The sequence below is a fragment of the Scyliorhinus canicula genome, chromosome 8 (assembly GCF_902713615.1).
Source record: "Scyliorhinus canicula chromosome 8, sScyCan1.1, whole genome shotgun sequence".
Classification (NCBI taxonomy): domain Eukaryota; kingdom Metazoa; phylum Chordata; class Chondrichthyes; order Carcharhiniformes; family Scyliorhinidae; genus Scyliorhinus; species Scyliorhinus canicula.
The window spans coordinates 129,769,131-129,777,128 of record NC_052153.1 but is presented as its reverse complement, the minus strand read 5'-3'; positions in this window follow the sequence as shown (position 1 = coordinate 129,777,128).

The following is a 7,998-nucleotide window of genomic DNA, read 5'->3' as shown; positions in this document are numbered from 1 at the left end:
GGCCTTTAAAGATTCTTGGCACCACAGCTCTGCCATAGCTTACCACCTTCTTGAGTTTTAATTGTATATGGCCTTCTCTGCCCTGGAGTTTCTATCACATTTTGCTGTTTAATGAGGTGTACCATAACTGGGGGTGTTCGGTACTATGATTTATCTTTCCCCCCCTTAATATGGATCTGTTTGCTGACAGACTTCAGATTGCCTGACAATTTCTATTACCTTCTCCAAATTTGATCTCCTTTGGATTGAAGCAAGTCAGAAAGAGTATTGCCAGTCACCCCAATGGCTATACAGTCTTGTGCCAGCTTAGACTTAAGATTCACAGCCTTCTGCCAAACTATGCAAATAATTGAAAATGAAAATCGCTTATTGTCACGAGTAGGCTTCAAATGAAGTTACTGTGAAAAGCCCCTAGTCGCCACATTCCAGCACCTGTTCGGGGAGGCTGGTATGGGAATTGGACCGTGCTGCTGGCCTGCCTTGCTCTGCTTTCAAAGCCAGCGATTTAGCCCTGTGCTAAACCAGCCCCTAATTGATGTAGGTCTCCCCAGGTTCTCCAAGCTATCAGACCCTTCTACTATACTTTGCTCTTTCCAAAATGTTGTGATTCTGGAGATTAAAGTAACTATCAAAGGATTTTTTGACTTCTTCAGATTTGTCAGATGGTTCATGAATGCCTTGTGTGGCTATCGGATCAACAGCAATTGCACCCATTAAATACAAAATGTATTAACTTGCTCAGACACTGATTTATTATTTAATCTTGATGGAATTCTGTATCTTAAAAATCCTTCTCCATAGTACCCAATTCTGTGTCTAGTCTGGCCCTTCCATCTGCCCAAATGGTTCTGGCAAAGTGTATCCGCTGATGTTTTCAGCTCAGGAGGGTCTTGCATTAAATGTTTAAACAGGTGCTGCAACAATTGAATTTTTCCATACAGGTTGAGGTTTTTTAGGTACCCACCCCAGTTACAAAGTTGTAGCAAACCTTCTCCGAATCACAGGAAAAAATATTAAAATGATTATTAAGGCCAGTTAGTAACTTTGCAGTCGCTGGAGGATTGACTTTTTTCACCACACAGGCGCCACCTGTCATGGCGCTACCTTGAAGCTTTTTAAAGCCTTTTTAAAAGTTTGCTCACCTTTCCATTATCGGCACCAGGTTATTTGACTCTGTTTTTTGACCAGGATTTTCAACCAACCTCCATGTGCTACGGCGATGTCCTTCCTGAGCTGCACAGTTGATTTATTCTCTGCCCCTCAGCCTCCACATCTGTCCTGGAGCTTTCCAGGCGATTTCCAGCTGTTGAATCAAAGTCTTGAGTTTTGCTACATTTTTTTTCAGGTCAGACTGCAGATTTCCCCATTTTAATTTTCAGAGATTTTGGGGTCCTTCACCTGTTGCCAACATGTTGTATGTTGTTGTGGTTACTCTGTCAAGAAGAGGTATAGGCCGGAATTCTCTGGCCATTCTCTGCTAATGGGATTCCCTGGTTCCACCAGCAGTGCACCCCTGCCCTGTTCCGATTCTGGGCAGGATTCTTTGGCCTCACAGCGCATGTTTCTCGGTGGTAGGAGGCGGCACACTGTTCACTGGCAGCAGGATTCTCTGCTCCTGCTGCTGTCAATGAGAATTCCCATTGAAGCCACCCCACACCACCCGGGAGCCTATGGGCGGGGGTGCGCTGCCGGCCGGAAGAGAGAATCCCATCGCCAGCAAAATGCCGGAAAATTCCAGAAAATATTTCACTAACTGTCAAAATTAAGCTTAAACAGATTAACATTATTTGAACCTGAAGGTGTTATCTACCCTTGGTGCTCTCCATCTGTGGTAATAATTATGTTTTAACTGGTAGAGTTTATGACGTTATTTATTCATCTATTGGACTTTACTATTGTCGTTTGTAGGCATCATTGTGGCGAATGGTGTAATCCTGCATTCAACTTGCATGGTTAGTATTGTGTAATTCAAACTGAGCTAGTACTGCACTTTGTGATTTGAACTTCAATGACATTTAGAATTATTTTACTATGTCACAGGGCAATGTCTGTTATATCTACTTATGATGATGCACAATTCAATCTATGAATCCACTTTATGAATTAATTCACACCCAGAGAGAAATTACACGTGAGGCAGAAGCTGACAACAAGTCTCAATGTGTAGTTAGAAGTTCCTGAGGTGTGATGACATCATGCAATTTCTGCCTGCCCTTCTTAATTCGCTGCACAGGAAATGATGGACCAAATCATGTAAGGTGAGCAAGTGCGTGTTTACTGCCAACATTACGACTTTAGTATCAGCACTATTAAGGGAAACTACTGAATTTGTCTCAATGAGTTGCTTACATAACAGACGTCTACTTTTGTAAATCTTATTCTCAAATAAAATGATACATTTTTAATTAAAGTCTATTGGTCCGAGTTTTCCGGCCTTTCGCGCTGAAGGGATCAGCAGGCACATGCCCATCACGGGTTTCCCAGCGGCAAAGGGATCAGAAAATCCTGCCGCCATCCAATGGCGGGCCGTCTCTGCTGCCACAAAACACACAGTGGATTTTGTGGAAAATCCCGCGTATCCCAAAATGAACCACTTATTCTGAGCTTGAATATATTACATGCCTTATAATTATAACTTTGCACTTTTGATTCCAACACAATTTAAGGTAAAACTTGTAAATCAAACCTTTTAATTGCAAGAATTGCCCACAATAAAGGATATACACAGCTTGATGGAGTACTGCCACCATTACACCTGACACATTATTGTTGTGACAATATACATAATTGTGATGACAACATTTTCTTGGTGTAACAATTTCAATTTGAAACAATGTAATTTTATTGTGCGAGAAAAGATGAAAAGCATTTTGACAAACATTTTGGATGATTTCTCTTTAACATAATCAACGGGTGGTATTCTCCGTCGACTGACGCCGAAATCGAGGAACGCGATTGGTGGAGAATCAGTTTTGACGCTGAAATCGTGGTGGGTGCCAGTTTCATGCCAAATCGTCAATGCATTGCACTCCGCACTTTGAGTAAGCTCCATTAGCATATCATTAGCGGGCCTGAGCTGATGATCTCCAGGGCCTCCGCGATACCCCGCCTCCACTGCGGTGAATTCTCGATGGCGAGGTTCACTTGTGCTTTTAAAAATTGTGAAATTGACGCTGTGGCTGATCATAGAATCCTTACAGTGCAGAAGGAGGCCATTTGGCCCATTGAGTCTGTACCGGCCCTGGAAAGAGCACCCTACTGAAGCCTTACTTAAGCCCATACCTCCACCCTACCCCCATAGCTTAGTAACCCCACCTAACCTTTTGGACACGAAGGGCCAATTTATCACGGCCAATCCACCTTCACTTCTCTTGACACTGATGAGGGAGGGAGAGGATATAGAACACGAAGAGGCGCGACCATGGACTGCCGGTCCTGACACTCACCGGTTGGCTGGGGTTGGGGGAAGGCTGGCTGGGGTGGGGGCAGGAAGGTGATGTGGGAAGAGCCGTGGGGCCAGGGTGAATTCCCATGGGGCGTGGGTGGTGCCCAAATATGGAGCGACAGTGCCACACCCTGCAAGGCAGCCATCTTGCTGCGCACCCCACTGACCAACCACCCTGGCTCCTGGTTCTGTAGAGTGACGCCAGTCGTATGGGTGCCCCCACCTCACCACCCCTGCACCTCATTCTGCTCCATACCACCCTCCCCAACCGGCCGGCACTTAACCTGCGGGGCATCATGCAGCCCAACCAAGGCAACGTCCACAGTAGCACCTACAGGGGGGGAGGGGGGGGGGGGTTGCTGGAGGGGGGCCATAAAGCGTCATACTGGCAAGGGCAGTACCAGCCAATGGTATCCCTGGCAGCGGGGACATGATCCAGGGCTAGAGACGCCCTCAGTGATGGGCACCAACCGGGCCAGGGTTGCAGAGGGGAGGGGACATGGCCGACAGTCCCACCTGGGGCCTCCGTATACCCCATTGGATCTGGTTGGGCATGGGTGTATGCACCATGCTAACATGTCGACCTTTCACCCCCTGCAAACAGTGGATATTGGAATACAACCAGCAATGGTGGCATTCCTTCTAGTTGCTCAGGGGGATGCCCTGTGGCTGTACGAGCTGGAGTTGCTCGAGGAGGAGGAAGTTACAGCAGCGGAGCGTGCCTCAGAGGAACAGTGGCCCAGTGCACCGAAAACAACCTCTCCCTAAATGTTGGAAAGACCAAAGAACTGATCATCAACTTCATGAAGCGTAGCATGACACTACCCCCACCCCCGTCTGCATCAATTGCTCCAAAGTGAAGATGGTCGATAGCTTTAAGTTCCTGGGTGTCACAATCACCAACAGTCTGTCCTGGTCCACTCACGTTGATGCAACAGTCAAGAAAGCCCAACAATGTCTCTACTTCCTACGGAAACTAAAGAAATTTGACTATCACAAACTTCTACAGATGTGCCATAGAGAGCATCCTGTCCAGCTGCATTACAGCCTGGTATGGCAATTGCCCGGCCCAAGATCGCATGAAACTTCAGAGTGTGGTGAACTCAGCCCAACACATCACACAAGCTTGCCACCCGCACATTGATTCTGTCTACACCTCCTGCTGCCTCAGGAAGGCAGACAGCATTATCAGAGACCCCTCCCATCCAGGATTTTCTTTCTTCCAGATCCATCCATCAGGCAGAATGTACAGAAGTCTGAAGACCCGCACATCCAGACATAGGAACAGCTTCTTCCCCACATCTACTAGACTTCTCAACAACTCTCTCTCAGACTGATCTGTTCCCTGTAAGAACACTATTCATGACGCCCTATGTTGCTCTTGCTCATGTATTTGATTTGTTTGGCCCCTTGTTCCGCACTGTAACCAATCACTGTGTGTCAATGTACTATTTGTAAATGTACTCTGTTGATTATTCTTTTATTGTCTACTATGTATGTACTGTGTACGTTACCTTGACCACAAAAAATACTTTTCACTGTACTTCGGTACACGTGACAATAAATCAAAATCAAATCAAATCAACAGGAGGTAGCTGCTGAGGATGGAGAGCCTGCCGCCTGTCATTCGAGGACCTGCTGGACCGGGCATACTGTCGAAGACTCCAGCTGAGCAGAGCCACAGTGCAGCATATTTGCCAGATCATGGCGCACCTGGCACCACGGAGGAATAGGGGTGGACACCCGCTCCCGGTGACCGTCAAGGTGACGGCCACACTGAACTTTTACGGCATGGGGATCCTTCCAGGTGCCGAGTGGGGACCCTCCTGGAATCTTACAGCTCTCAGTGCACAGTTGGACCCTCCGTACCTGTCGCACTATGGGGTGTGGGCCCTGGGTTGGCAATAACAGCAGGTATGGTCCATTCGGTCCATGGGATGGAGGTTGATGACAACCCACTCTGCGATGAGCTCTGGTGCTCTGCATCGTTTGACAACATCAGACTCCTGCCCGGTACCACTTTCCACCGTCCACCTGGGTGGACCCGGCATGCGAGTTGGCCATTCCATCACAGGGCCCCATCGAATACCTGGGCTGGCGAGGTTGGGGACGGTGGGACACCGGAGGGGTGAGCACCAGCTGAACTGCAGTCCCTGAGTCAAGCCCATCCCCAACATCCGCCATTTATCCTCCGCCTCCCGCACCACCTCTCTGGCCAGCCCCAACCAGCCCACTCCTCACATCCTTCTGACAGAGCAACGAGCCATGTTGTAACATTGTGAACAGGTCTTTAATGTGACAACATAGATACAAAATTGTGCCCTAACCCCTAATGCTATATTGTGCCCTGCACCTGTGCCAACTTAATTGGTGTCTAATTTTCTGCCCTTACGGCCCCATACAATGTGTTGTTCTTTGATTTCTAATGAGGTTGGCTTCTAAGTGTAGTGTCTCACAAAGAACATCAAGCTATGTTTTGAACAAAGCTAATTTATTTACACTGCAAAATAAATGATTACAGATTGACTAAAACTATGATACTAACTACAGAGCCCCTGATAACACGATTACCCACTATCTCGCCGAACAACCTACTCCCTGAATCAAGAGTATCACATGATCCACATGTATGCGCTTAATCGCCATCTAGTGGTTGGATGTAGTTACAGTAAATTGTTAACCCTTCATTATTCTTACAATACACATATTGTCACATGCGCTACACCTAGGTAAATCCCCAGACGGTTCATCAGGCGTGGAAGTGGCCTGCTATGGTTCCCGCCCTGCGACCTGGGTCCCTGTTGGCGGGCATCTTCGAAGGCGGCCAGGTCCGGATGGGCCCGGTTGCTGCTCGGGTGTCCCAGGTGGCATAGTGCCACCCTATTCTGCCAGCTGCCCACCAGATGCATCAGGGACAGGATGGGGGAAGTCTGAGGTTGTGTGGTGTTCTGGCACCTTCCCTGCGGGAGTCACTGGCACGGGCCCCATCACGTCCTCCTCCATTGGGGTGTGCGATGGCACCTGGGCTACTTCATGGGACAAGGGTGCGAGCAGAGCTAACATCTGAGGCTCTCCCACCACCTGATGCTTACAGTCTTGGAGGCCACTAGCGCAACAACCAGAGTCTGCATGCTCGCAGCAATGGAGCACAGGGAGTGGAACACCTCCATCTGGGACTGCATCACATCAGGCTGTGACTGTGCCACCACCTTCTGGGTCTGTGCCACATCAGCCAGTGACAGTGCCATCTCCCTCTGGGACTGGGCCACCTCCCTCTGCAATTGTGCCACCTGGGTAATGCCACCGACATTCCCAGCCATGGCCCACTGTGACTGGGCTACGCTAAGGAGTGCCGCTGCGATGTCCAGGTGGCTCTGGCAGATGGCTGCCTGTAAGAGGGCAGCCCTAACCTGGGCCTCGGCCGGCATTTGCACAGATTAGCCCAGGCCTTGGACATTCTGATCCATAGCCAAAGCCCAGCCCCAAAAGCATCCACCACAGACGCCATCCATGAGGTACTTGATGTATCATCAATTGCACTCAAGACACGATTAGGATCCGAACTGTGGCTTTAATCAGCTAGTTGGTAGCCCGGTGGTCAACTACAGAGTAAGGCCGACCGCCGGGAACTCTGGGTACTTATACCCCACCTCGGAGGCGGGGTCTACTTGCCTCTCAACCAATTGGTGAGCAGTCACATGACTAGTCCCAGCCAATCGGACGAGAGGCACATGACCAGCCAGAGCCAATGGGAAACCCATGCTCTGCACCAATGGCAGTGCTCACATTCATACCACCACAGTACTGGTCTGGGTGGCATCTCTTGCTCCTGCACATGGTTCTACTCCTCCACCTTCACCTGTAGGTGCTGGATGCTTGCTGACAATCCCTCATGTAGTCCCTAGTCTGCAACTGCATCTCCATGATCAATGGGACTGTCTGTTCCAGAAGCCCGAAACGCGCCTGGACGGCAGCTAATTTCTGGGGTCGTCCCACCCTCCAACCATCCACCCCTCGTGAGTTTCTACTTCCTGAGCAGGTCTGTGGTGAGAGCCAGAGATAGTCTCAGGAGCCTCTTCACTAAAGTTCCCAACTGAGATGAGTGTCACTGGGATGGTGGAGGGTGTTGGAGACAGCTCTGATGGGAAATTGGTGTCAACATTGAGCTCGAGCTCCAGAGTGTCCTGGGTTTCGGGTCCCCTCCGTGTCGGTGTTATCATCACTGCTCGGCACATGGGGGCTTCCGGCTGTGGCTATGGCTGGGGGGGCGGGGGACACCAGAAAGGCCCACCCCACCATCAGCAGGTCCTGCAGGACACAAGACAAGACGTATGACCAGACCACAGTGGGTAGTGGGACTGTGGGGGTGGTGTGAGAGTGGTGTGGGGGGTGAGGGTGTGGGGGTGAGGGTGGTGTGGGGGTGATATGTGAGTGATGTGGGAGTGAGGGTGGTGTGGGGGGTGAGTGTGGTGTGGGGGTGAGTGTGATCTGTGGGTGGTGTGAGGATGGTGTGGGGCTGAGGGTGTTATGGGTGGTGTAAGAGTGAGGGTGGC